Source organism: Aedes albopictus, chromosome 1 (assembly GCF_035046485.1).
Source record: "Aedes albopictus strain Foshan chromosome 1, AalbF5, whole genome shotgun sequence".
Lineage (NCBI taxonomy): Eukaryota > Metazoa > Arthropoda > Insecta > Diptera > Culicidae > Aedes > Aedes albopictus.
This window is the reverse complement of record NC_085136.1, coordinates 227,299,135-227,313,163: the sequence shown is the minus strand read 5'-3', so window position 1 is coordinate 227,313,163 and position 14,029 is coordinate 227,299,135.

Below are 14,029 nucleotides of genomic sequence, written 5' to 3'. Positions count from 1 at the left end.
TTTCCACGGCTAAGGGCCTGGGAATCCTTTTGGTGGTAAACTCACTCTGCTGACGATAGATATCGGTTCACTGTTTAGCTAGTCACGCTGTATCTTTGAGATGAGAGCTTATTCTGATTTTGTAATTAATATGAAATAAGTATTTCATTTATTTTTGTGCTAACGAAGGAGGTAGATTCGAGCTTGATGCACTGTTTTTTTTTTTCTATCGCAGTAGACATGTCAAAAATGCAATTTTTTTCACTGACTTTTGGTAACTCAATCGCGTTTCTCAAAAACAAAGATTGGTTTGTGAAGTGAACATGTGTCAGGTGGACATCTAACTAAACTAGAAATTCGAGCGGATCAAGTTTGTTGAAATGCAAGATTCAAAATGAAGAAACCCGTTTCTCCACAAGAGTGAATAGAACCATTATTGGAACGATTGGGACTTCGAAGAAAAAACATACACCGGTGGGAGTTTTGTTTCAACCCCAATATTCTAGTATTTAGAAAAAATGATGGAGTACAAAGTGAGTAGTCATGTAACCTACCATGGAAATGATGACCAATGAGTATTTTTTATCGGTAAAGCCTTCAGTACACGCTTTGCCAAGTGTGCAAACTTTTCCGCACGCATCAACCAACATCAAATCAAACGCTTGACATTTCCGATGTTTTGTCAATGTTGCGACCGCTGTTGGCCTGCTGGGTTACGCGTGTGGAAAAATTTGCACACTTGGCAAAGCGTGTACTGAAGGCTAAAGTATTTAAAGAGGTCATTCTCTATAGTTTGTGTTTATTGCAGTTGTTTCACAATACGCTCATCAATTATGCTTTAAACTGACCAGGCACGCTGTAATATCGTCAACCGACTCGTTATGCATTAGATAGCGCCCACATTAGTGGACAAATAACTCTTCGCGCACTAGGCAAAGTTCCAAATAGTCGCTTAAAGAGTTGCCACAAATAATGTTGGGTTAGCAATAATGGTGCACGGGAGCTTATGACTGGCCAAATAAATGCATCATTTGACGTTGCTTGTTGTGACTACTAGAAATAAACAGAATTTAAAGATTTCTTAAACTTAATCTAGAAAGCAAATATTTACGAAATTCCTTGTGAATGTCAATGTCATGATTTTTAGAGACAAAAATAAATGCCAACAGTGATAGCAAATTCAACAGAAATCAGCCCACATTTTTGCCGATTTCATCATGCTCTCTAGTATTTTTTTCAACAATAGGGGGATTCACTTAACAGCGTAAACTGATTAAACTGATTAAACGTCGCGATCACCAAGGCAATCTTTGATTATTTCATTCGCAAAATCATGAAACATTTCAAATAAGCAGAAAATCATGGCTTACGTAGCAATTTAAACTGTTTAGTGAGTACCCCTAATATTTTTGAAACTTTTCCAAACATTTCCGGTGAGTCCAGGAAATTTTCGTAAAGGAAATTTCCTCGGCCTCGAGAGAAGCTTTGTGCCTATCAGTATCGGTCAAATTGCACAATTAACGTAAAAATCAACGGAGTCGTTAACGTTAATTCAACGCTCAGCGTTAACGTTAACGTTGATCAACGGCCCTGAAAAATCAACGCAAAAAACGTTAATCGTTACAATTAACGTTAACGAGTTAACGTAACGGCGTTAATCGTTGATTAACGTTAACAACCCTGGTCCGCAGATCGTCCTCCACTTGGTCGACCCACCTAGCTCGCTGCGCTCTACGTCTTCTTGTACCGGTCGGATGACTCTCGAGAACCATTTTAGTCGGGTTGCTATCCGACATCCTGATGACGTGACCCGCCCAGCGTAGCCTCTCGAGTTTCGCGGTATGGACGATGGTTGGTTCTCTCAGCAGCTGATGCAACTCGTGGTTCATTCGCCTTCTCCAAGTCCCGTCTTCCAACTGGACTCCGCCGTAGATGGTACGCAACGCCTTCCGTTCGAAGACACCAAGGGCGCGTTGGTCCTCTGCACGTAGGGTCCATGTTTCGTGCCCATAGAGGACGACCGGTCTAATCAGCGTTTTGTAAATAGTTAACTTCGTGTTACGGCGAACTTTATTCGATCGTACAGTTCTGCGGAGTCCAAAGTAAGCACGATTTCCTGCCACAATGCGCCTCTGAATTTCTCTGCTGGTGTCATTGTCGGCGATCAGCAGTGAGCCCAAGTACACGAATTCTTCAACCGCCTCGATTCCATCACCGTCGATATAAATTCTGGGTGGCGGGCGTGGCAATTCCTCTCTGGAGCCCTTTGCCATCATGTACTTTGTCTTCGACACATTAATGACTAATCCGATTCGCCTGGCTTCCCTCTTTAGTCGGATGTACGTTTCCGCCATCGTCTCAAAATTAACGAGCAATTATATCAATATCATTAGCGAAACCAAGCAGCTGAACGAACTTAGTGAAAATCGTTCATTGATTCATTTATTTAGTATTACATCAAATTCAAGATAAAACTGAATCAACAATATTTCTCCATAAAACACGGTTCGTGGCTGCCGCTCTCCATCCTCGGTCGCGCCCGATGCTCGCCAAGTCCCCAGACAACCAGAACTCGCATAAAAATGCATATATTTAATCATATTATCACTAACATACCTCACAATCGCATAAATGTAAACACCAAATGCAACAAAAGTGCGAAATTCATCGCAAAACCCGACATTTTAATGGTTGTTGACGATGAACCAAACTGAATCGCATAATAACACGAGCAAACTCATAACATAGCATTCAAATTCGCAATTTGCATGGTTATGCGAACTTTGTTTTGTTATGACAGCTCTTCTTGCGTTAGTGTGTTGATTAACTCGCATAAATGCACAAGCAAGTTTGTTTACATATCAATACAAACTCGCATAAACGATAATATGTTATGCGTACATAATGTGATTTGAAATGTGATCACACATGGAAAATTGCTGTTTGATTGTGGTTGGACTGTGGATCCGTACCGAGAAAGTGAAAAATCATTCGGTAGTGAACCGTTTGTGTTAAAATTAAATCATTATAACTGTTTTAGTGGCCCTGGTGTATTAGTTTCGAAGTGTTTTGAACTAGCCATAGCCCTTGTAAAAAAAAAAAATGCAACATTTATCGTGCAGGTTCGCGTTGTTTGCCAAGCTACCCCGTACTGGGACACCACATGTAAGTCAGTTTTATTTTAGAAGACATCGAGATGAGTTAGAATGGTATTGCAATGGAACATCCTGTTTCTCAAGAATTGTGTGGTGTTAAGTATAAGGCACCGGCAGCTAATCCAGAAGTAATAAGTTCGACACCGGGGGCAATGTGAGTTGTTTTTTGTTTGTTTTAATAAAACAACTCGCATAATATGATTGATTACGTCGCAATGTGTACTATCATCGATAATCGCAGAAGATATCGTGTCAACTCACATAGCGCTATCTTTCTTCCGTCAATGCACGCATATCGCCTCCACTTTTGCATGTATAGGGCATATTCGCAGCGTTTTATGCGATGAAACTTTTACGCTTAGTTGCACGTATGAAATGGTCGTAAACTTCGTTTTACGTGTGAATTGGTTGTCTGGGTCACGCTCCACCTGGTCCGCCCATCGTGCTCTCTGCGCTCCACGCCTTCTTGTGCCAACCGGATCAGTTGCAAACACCAGCTTTGCAGGGTTGTTGTCCGGCATTCTTGCAACATGCCCTGCCCACCGTATCCTTCCGGCTTTGGCCACCTTCTGGATGCTGGGTTCGCCGTAAAGTGCAGCGAGCTCGTGGTTCATCCTTCTCCGCCACACGCCGTTCTCCTGCACACCGCCGAAGATCGTTCTTAGCACGCGTCGCTCGAAAACTCCGAGTGCTTGTAGGTCCTCCTCGAGCATGGTCCATGTCTCGTGCCCGTAGAGGATCACCGGTCTTATTAGCGTTTTGTACATGGTGCATTTGGTGCGTGGGTGAATCTTTTTCGACCGCAGATTCTTCTGGAGCCCGTAGTAGGCCCGACTTCCGCTGATGATGCGCCTTCGAATTTCACGGCTCACGTTGCTGTCAGCCGTCAGTAAGGATCCGAGGTAGACGAATTCCTCCACCACCTCGAAAGTATCCCCGTCTATCGTGACACTACTTCCCAGACGGATCCGGTCGTGTTCGGTTCCGCCTACCAGCATGTACTTTGTTTTTGAGGCATTCACCACCAGTCCGACCTTTGCTGCTTCGCGTTTCAGGCGGGTGTACAGTTCTGCCACCGTTCCAAATGTTCTAGCGATAATGTCCATGTCGTCCGCAAAGCACACAAATTGACCGGATTTTGTGAAAATCGTTCCTCGGCTGATGAGCCCGGCTCGTCGCATCACACCTTCCAGAGCGATGTTGAAGAGTAGACATGAGAGTCCGTCACCTTGTCGCAGTCCCCGGCGAGATACGAATGAACTGGATAGTTCACCCGAAACCCTTACGCAGTTTTGCACACCGTCCATCGTTGCTTTAATCAGTCTAGTCAGCTTCCCAGGAAAGCCGTTTCGTCCATGATTCTCCATAGCTCTGCGCGGTCGATACTGTCGTATGCCGCTTTGAAGTCGATGAACAGGTGATGCGTTGGGACCTGGTATTCACGGCATTTCTGGAGGATTTGCCGTACGGTAAAGATCTGGTCCGTTGTCGACCGGCCGTCGATGAAGCCGGCTTGATAACTTCCCACGAACTCATTTGTTTTAGGTGACAGACGACGGAAGATGATCTGGGATAGCACTTTGTAGGCAGCATTCAAAATAGTGATCGCCCTGAAGTTCTCACATTCCAAATGGTCGCCTTTCTTGTGAATGGGGCAGATAACCCCTTCCTTCCACTCCTCCGGTAGCTGTTCGGTTTCCCAGATCCTGACTATCAGCCGATGCAGACAGGTGGCCAACTTGAAAATCATATCACTCGTGTTGATTCGCGCTCTCCTTATTACACAATGTAGAACAGCAAGCACGAAAGACCATCACCTTGCCGTAACCTGAATGGGCTCGAGAGTGTCCCTGATACTCGAACTATGCACATCACTCGATCCATCGTCGCATTGATCAATCGTATCAGTTTATGGCATAATCTGCCATAGCTGTCATCGATCGATTGTATCATACGCCGATATGAAATCGATGAACAAGTGATGTGAGGGCACGTTGTATTCGCGGCATTTCTGCAACACCTGGCGGATGGCGAACATCTGGTCCGTTGTAGCGCGTACTCCCATAAATTCAGTCTGATATTGCTCCACGAACTTTCTTGCAATCGGTGATAAACCGCGGCATAAAATTTGAGAGATTATCTTGTAGGCAGCGCTCAGTAGTGTGATCGCGCGGTAGTTTCCGCAATCCAACTTGTCGCCCTTTTTGTAGATGAGACACACGATACCTTCCATCCATTCCTCCGGTAATACTTCCTCCTCCCAAATCTAGGTAATGACCCAGTGTAGTGCTCTCACCAGTGCTTTTCCACCGTATTTTAGAAGCTCGCTTGGTAGTTGATCTGCCCCAGCGGCTTTGTTGTTTTTCAACCGGCCAACCTCCTCCTCAATCTCTTGGAGGTCAGGTGCCGGAAGTCTTTCGTCCTGTGCACGTACTCCTAAATGTGTTACCACGCCACCTTCGGTACTTGCAACGTCGCCATTGAGGTGCTCATCGTAATGCTGCCGCCACCTGTCGACCACCTCACGCTCGCTCGTGAGAATATTCCCGCAATTATCTCGGCACATGTCGGCTTGTGGCACGAAGCCTCTGCGCGAGCGGTTCAGCTTCTCGTAGAACTTTCGTGTGTCCTTAGCGCGGTACAGCTCTTCCATCGCTTCGCGATTTTGTTCTTCCTGCTGGCGCTTCTTCATCCGGAAGACTGAGTTCTGCCTGTTCCGCGCCTGTCTGTAACGTGCCTCGTTCGCTCTCGTACGGTGTTGCAGAACTCTCACCCATGCTGCATTCTTCTCGTTTTTCAACTGTTCACATTCGCCGTCGTACCAGTCGTTTCTGTGATTCGGAGTCGCGAAGCCTAGTGCTGTAGCCGAGGCACTACCTATGGCGGATAGGATGTCCCTCCAGCCATCTTCAAGTGTAGCTGCGCCAAGCTGCTCTTCCGTTAGTAGGGCCACTGCTAACTGCTGCGCGTAGTCTTGAGCCACTTCTACGTTACGCAGCTGTTCGATGTTGAGTCGCGGCGTTCGACTTCGACGCGTGGTGATAACTGTCGAAAGTTTTGAGCGCATGCATACAGGGACTAAGTAGTGATCCGAATCTATATTCGCACTGCGTTATGTGCGGACATTGGTTATATCTGAGTAGAATTTACCGTCGATGAGAACGTGGTCGATTTGGTTTTCTGTTTGATGGTCGGGTGATCTCCAGGTGGCTTTGTGGATATCTTTGCGGGGGAAGAAGGTGCTTCGGACTACCATACCACGGGAGGCTGCAAAGTTTACGCATCGCTGGCCGTTATCATTCGATACGGCGTGCAGGCTGTTTCGCCCGATTACCGGTCTGTACATTTCCTCCCTTCCTACCTGCGCATTCATGTCGCCGACAACGATTTTCACGTCACGCGGCGAGAAACCATCGTATGTTTGCCCTAACTGCGCGCAGAACGCTTCTTTTTCGTCATCAGGTCTCCCTTCGTGTGGGCAGTGGGCGTTGATGATGCTGTAGTTGAAGAAATAAGCCTTAACTCGCAACATGCACATCCTTGCGTTGATCGGCTGCCACCCGATCACACGTTGTCGCATCTTGCCCAATACTATAAATCCTGTTCCCAGTTCATTGGTGGTGCCACAGCTTTGGTAGAAGGTAGCCGCTCAATGCCCGCTTTTCCACACTTTCTGTCCAGTCCAACAAAGTTCCTGCAACGCCACGACGTCGAAGTTGCGGGGATGTAGTTCGTCGTAGATTATCCTGTCACATTCTGCGAAACCTAGTGACTTGCAATTCCATGTTCCAAGTTTCCAATCGTAGTCCTTATTTCGTCGCGTGGGTCTTTGCCGATTGTATCGAGTCGTATTTTCTCCTATGTTATTGGCAATGGGGATTTTTACGGGTGGCTTATTGGGCCTACGCAAACACTCCTGTCTCGCCGGAGGGCCATCTTGCCAGTTCTGTTTAACGTCCCAACCAACACTAGGACGACCACGCTGATGGGGCTACCATCTTGGATCTAGCTGAGCGTGGTGCAGCGTTTCTTACTCAGACGCTGGATGCCAGAACAGACGCTGTTTGAGCCGCACCTCCTTGGTGAACAGACGCTCGGATCGTACCTCATCAATCTAGCTGAAGTAAGAAGGACTACCAGCTAAGCACACAACTCTTAGCTGGCGGTCTTTGTCATCGTTTGACCCGTGGAAGCATGAGGTAGGAGCTTGTGAGGACCAGAGCTATATTGGACGTTCTCCTTATCGACTTACCGTTCTGCATGCCTGATAAGTTAATAACGTTAATAATTTTTAATACCGATACTAAAGTTAAACATTGGCTACTGTTTCGTCTGGGGTGGACATCTACGTTTTGTGGTTAGGGGTAAGAGGGGGAATCCAACTATTTATTTGCCATCGAGACAGACGGCGTGTGTCTGCTCGATGGGGAAACTATGAAACTTATACATATTTACAATTTTTCTGCCGCCTTTTATAGGCGACAGACACAGTACGGACAAACAATATTCAATTAAATTCTATTGTCGAGCGCATCGCATTACGCTGGACATTGCACATACCTACGGTGCCCACCGTGTCGTCGGGCTGGCGAGTTAAAGATCGAACAATGCGCAGTGTGGTTGAATGGAAACGCACGCTGCTTGGATGAGGTAGCGAATACAGGCTATCACTCGAACGCATCTAACAACAAAACCTCTACATAATCGCAGTATAATTGGGTGTAATTCGACAGTGCCAAAACAAATAACGGCGAAATAGTTACGTGGAAAGTTGAAGATCGAACACTAGAAGTAAGAATATATAATTATTTGTTTGTATACACCTTCTCCTTTTTTTACGTCCATGCTTGGCTGAGCGACAAACAATTCTACCGCTAAGACAATGAGCAAACTCAACAGTTTTATATTTTTTAAAACATCTTCGTGATTAGGAGAAGTGTACAAAAATATAAAAATGTGTATTTTGATCATTATTTTGTCGATAGATTTTTTTTCGCTAAGCCAATAGTGGACGTAAATCAAGGTTTAGGTGTATAATAATAAGTAACATGAATTGTATTTTCATAGGAATTTAATAATTATATTCACGCTGGAGTAAGTTATCAAATTTCGTTCGACTCTTCTATTCTACATTCTCGTAACAATTACTATTATAAAGCAACAATTCAGCATGCTTGTTTGTGGCTTGCGATTGTTAGTTGGGCATACATTTTCCCCATACCAAATATGCCAAAAATTGACTGGGGGAAGTACGCGGAAGCAATTATCGACGGTGAGCAATCGGTAGAAATTCTTCCACCGCGGGAAGAGTTTCTATCAGAACTGATCATTAGTAGCGCGCTTCAGGCACAACGTCGGCCAGTGCCAGGTCCTTCGGTTCGCAGGAAACCCTCCAATCCGTGGTGGGATAGCGAGTGTACAGAAATCTATCTCGAGAAATCCGCTGCGTTCAAAGAGTTTCGGAAACGCGGTTCGGTCGAAAACTTTAGGCGGTACACTTCCCTTGAAAGCAAGTTTAAGAACTTGGTCAAGGCAAAGAAAAGCGGTGGCGTCGGTTCGTCGAGAGTTTATCGCGCGAGACATCAATGAGAACTCTTTGGTACGTCGGGAGAAGAATGCGTAACGCGTCGTCGGTAAACGAGGATCGAGAAAGCTCTCCTCGGTGAATTTTCAAGTTTGCAAAAAAGTTTGTTTAGATTCCGTACCCGTGGAGCGAATAATTCGTGATGTTTCCGAGGACAGGGACGACATGGATAGGTCGTTTTCGATGGTTGAATTCTCACTTGCTCTTCTTTCATGTAACAATTCCGCTCCAGGAATGGATCGAATTAAGTTCAACTTGCTTAAAAACCTCCCCGACGTCGCTAAGAGGCGCTTGTTAAACTTGTTCAATCAGTTCCTGGATAGGGGCTGTCCATAAACCACGTGGTCATTTTTTGGGACTTCTCAACCCCCCCGCGTGGTCATCAGTCCATACAATTTTTTTTATTCGTCCATACAAAACGGTCATTGGCCGAACCCCCCCTTTATGACCACGTGGTTTATGGACAGCCCCATAACCAGTCTTGTGCATTATCACCATCATAACACAAAAAAGCCGCAACATCAACATTGCCCTTCTTCCTCCATCAACGCTACAGCCGACCGTCTCTATGTTGCTATCGAACACATTCGAGACGAACGCATTGATACGGTAGCTGCCGCCGCCACGCTCTTTCTCTGCAAATCTCTTGAGTAGCCGAACGCTTCTTAACCGTCGTTCCGACGCAGAGCTATGTCACTCACTGCGGGGTGACTCTCGTCTGAAAATGCCAGGATGAGGGTCAATTTGTTAAGTAGTATTGCATGGCGCAGCAAACACAAACATAGCACGCCCTATGAATAGAATGCAAAGCGTAGAACAAAAACTCGCTTCGGTGTTTCATCGTGTGGTTCGGAAACAAGAGACGATCGCTGCTGTTGGATGTGGTTGACTCTGCATTGAACGAGGGTTGGCTTGAGTGGCTTTTGCGTGAATCGATTATGTTTTGATGGACTGCGTTTGTCGTATGAAGTGATGGTTAGAGCGAGTGTCATTCGACATTGACCATCCTGAAACTGCACAACCCTGCCCATAACAACATCATTCCGGATGATTGGAGGCAAGTGAGAGTGATAAGTGCCCCACACAATGCATACGTTTGCGTGTGCGTGACAGTAGTTTGACACATTTCCCATGGGAAAACTGTCAAAAAAAACGCAAACCTCGACGGAACGGACGCTATGTGCTCCAGGCTATAGCAATTCAAAAACCCGGGAAACCCGCGTCGGATCATAATTCGTACCGTCCAATCGTGATGTTGTCTTGTCTACGGAAGTTGTTGGAGAAGATGATTATTTTTCGACTGGACAAATGGGTTGAATCGAAGGGCATGTTGTCAGATACACAATTTGGTTTCCGCAGAGGCAAAGGAACGAACGACTGTCTTGCGTTACTTTCTTCAGAAATTCAACTTGCCTTTGCTCAAAAGCACAAATGGGCTCAGTGTTTTTGGATATTAAGGGAGCTTTTATTCAGTTAGTGTCGATGTTCTCTCCGACAAACTACACGGAAGTGGCCTTTCACCAATTTTGAACAACTTTTTGTATAACTTGCTGTTTGAGAAGCAGATGAGTTTTGCTCATGGCGACTTGACAGTTTGGGAAGGTTCATTTATTACGTACCCTCCCCCCTCTGTCGCGCTATTTCCCTATACCTTATACACGTACTGTCACACTTTCCTAGACCACCCCCCCTCCCCCAAATGTTAGACGTAATTTTTGAACGTTCCCTTTCACGAATTAGCTACATGGGTCTCCCCCAGGGTTCATGTCTAAGCCCCCTTCTTTACAACTTTTATGTTAGAGACATAGATGATTGTCTCATGGAAAATTGCACGTTAAGACAGCTTGCGGATGACTGTGTTGTTTCTATAACGGGATCAATAGCAGCCGATCTGCAAGGTTTTGACAATTTGTCCAAAGAGCCCAAGTATCTCAAGCTGGGTATCGAATTCTCTCCGGAGAAAACTGAGATGGTTGTCTTTTCTAAAAAAACACAAACCGGCAAAGTTTCCGCTCCATCTGATGGGTAATACAATCACTCATTGCATGTCTTCTCAATATCTTGGCGTCTGGTTCGACTCCAAATGCACCTGGGGGAAGCACATTGTGTATCTGATACAGAAATGCCAAAAGCGAATTAACTTTATACGAGCTATTACCGGAACATGGTGGGGAGCACATCCGGAAGATCTGATCAGGCTGTACCAAACAACCATTCTGTCGGTTTTAGAATACGGTAGCTTCTGTTTTCAATCCGCGGCGAAAACACACTTGCTGAAGCTTCAACGGGTTCAGTACCGTTGTCTTCGGATCGCGTTAGGTTGCATGAACTCAACTCACACTATGAATTTAGAGGTACTCGCTGGTGTACAGCCTCTGACAGACCGCTTTGCGTAGTTATCGTTCCGGTTCCTCATCCGATGCGAGGTTGTGAATCCATTGGTCATAGAAAATTTCGAAAAGCTGCTCGAACAGAACCCTCAAACTCGTTTTATGAGTGTGTACTACTGGTACATGACGCTGAAGGTAAGCCCATCTCCATGAAGGATGAGATCACCGGTATTCCGAAATCTTTTCGTTCCGTAGGTATTCCACAGATTTTTGCAAGTAAGTTCGGGCATGTTAGCGGGGACAGGCAGTTCTTCACAGACGGTTCGAAAACCGATGATTCGACTGGATTCGGTGTCTACAACGAATTTCATAGCGCCACCTACATGCTTCAAAAGCCATGTTCGGTATACATTGCTGAGCTAGCGGCTATATACTACACCTTAGAGTACATTCGCACTCTTCCACCTGAGCACTACTTCATTTTTACCGACAGTCTAAGCTCTCTGGAGGCTGTTCAGTTAATGAAACCGATGAAGCACTCAGCGTTCTTCCTAAAAGGAATACGCCAAGTCTTGAGTGCTTTGTCCAAACGCTCATACACCATCACCATAGCTTGGGTCCCTTCCCATTGCTCAATTCCGGGCAATAAGAAAGCGGACTCTCTGGCTAAGGTGGGCGCTAGCGGAGGCGATATTTACGAGCGTCAAATCGCCTTCGACGAATTTTTTGCATTGGCCCGTCAGGAGACTTTGATCAGCTGGCAACACAAATGGAGAGATGGAGAGATGGGTAGATGGTTGCACTCCATCATTCCACAGGTGTCGAAGAAGTCATGGTTCAAAGGGTTGGATTTAGGCCGCGATTTCATTCCTGTAATGTGTCGGCTGATGTCCAACCACTATTTGTTGAACGCACATACCTTCCGTATTGGGCTCTGAGAAAGCAATCTCTGTGTCTGTGGCGTAGATTACCAGGATATCGAACATGTCGTGTGGGGATGCAATGAGTATCGTGAGGTCAGATCTGAGCTGCATGAAATTCTCCGGGTCCGAGGAAAACAACAGAAATCCGTTAGAGAAGTGTTGGCAGGACTTGATTTGGAATACACGAACCTGATTTACCAGTTTTTAAACGTGTTGATGTAAGAGTTTGATGTAGTACGTTCCTTGTTTTCGTTGTCCGCCTTCTGGTTTTGTTGTTCGCCCCTGTCTGTCGTCACCCCCTTCCGTTTGTCCTCTTCTTGTCGTTGTCTACCAATAAAGTCCTTTCTTTTTGGTTCCGTTACAGATATGAACAATTTGTCCCATCAATGTTTTTAGTATAAGTTAGCAAATAATTTAGTTTTAAACCCACAAACCCGTCCTTCGAAATTTTATTTTAGTTTTTTTTTCAATCCTTAACCTCGAAACAGCCGCGAGTACTTCGGCTTCCCAAACTAACATAGTTTTAAGGCAGTAATAAATTGTAAAATGTAAAATCAATGTAAAAACAAAAGATTTCGGCTCAGTTATGCCCATGTGGCGCCCGAGCCTTCTAAATAAACGAATAAGTAAAAAAAAAATATGCCAATATTGAATGATTTCAGAGCCTCAAACAACTTTAAATAGCCGCCATCTTGAATTTGGAGCCGCCATCTTGGATATGCTGGTCGTCATTTTTGGACTCCGGAGTCCGGACATATTTCCCATACCAAATATACCAATATTGCGTGGTCTTAGAGCCTAAAACTCCATTAAACAACCGCTATTTTGAATTTCGAGCAGCCATCTTGAATTTTAGACCGCCATCTTGGATATGCTGATCGTCATTTTTGGACTCCGGATATATTCCCCATACCAAGTATACCAATATTGCATGGTTTTAGAGCTTAAAACACTTAAATTAGAAGCCACCTTCTAGAATGTTGGGCTGATATCGTGGAATTTTTGGTCTCCAGTGTTGATTCCCACCACAAAATTCGTCAACCATACTGAAGGTTACAAAAAGCGCCGCAGTTTGAAGTGTCGCATGATGGGGCTTAGTTTAATTTTATATACGGCCAGTTCTATCGGTGCTGGTCTGTATTACTGAAATGGCTATAACTCGGGAACGGCTTGACCGATCCGAATCATTTTTAATCCATAGAATCGGCCAATGGGAAGTGCCATAAAAGTGAGTAAACTTTTTTGCGATACATACACACACACATACAGACATCATGTTGATTCGTCGAACTGAGTTGATTGGTATATATAAGCCTTCTATCGAAAATTCGTTCTTTGAGTGAACATATAAATAGCCTTTCAGTACACTTTGGTGTACGAGAAAGGCAAAGTAAAACATCTTTTTGATATTTGCCGCAACAGTAGTGGGACATTTAATGATGGAATAATTGAAATATCTACACGCAAAAAAACCGTTCCGATATACGTGAACTCCCAATCACGGCAACGGCAACGAACGGGAACTATGCATAGCAACGATAACAACAATAAGAAATGTACACCGTGAACTAGATTTCACGTTTTCTAGAACGCCCATATTGATAGCTGGAACTAGTTCCAGTTCACGGTGTATATTTGCTTGTTCTCATATTTGCATTTGTTTGTTCACGTTTATAAGAACGTTTTTCTGAGCGTGTATATATTTCTAACACAAGAGTTATTGAAATCAAAGTGCACTCAGCTACTAAAAAGTCATAATTTACTCACAACTTGGGCTTTATTAAATTTTGAAATGATAATGACCTCTCAAGAATAACAATAGGGGAGACTGAGGAGACTTGATCCCTGGGGAGACTTGTTCCCCCCATATTTGCTCGGAATCAAATTATTTTTCTTCTAGCATATTTTTTCCAAAACTACTCCTGGACAAACGACTATGTTTTGGCTACAAGTGATTTCGATTGTACATTGCATTATTTTTTAACGGCTGATGGTTTGTTTTCAGTCCTTCAGGAATCTTTTAGGCGATTCAGAAAAATCTCAATAACTTTGTGAAAA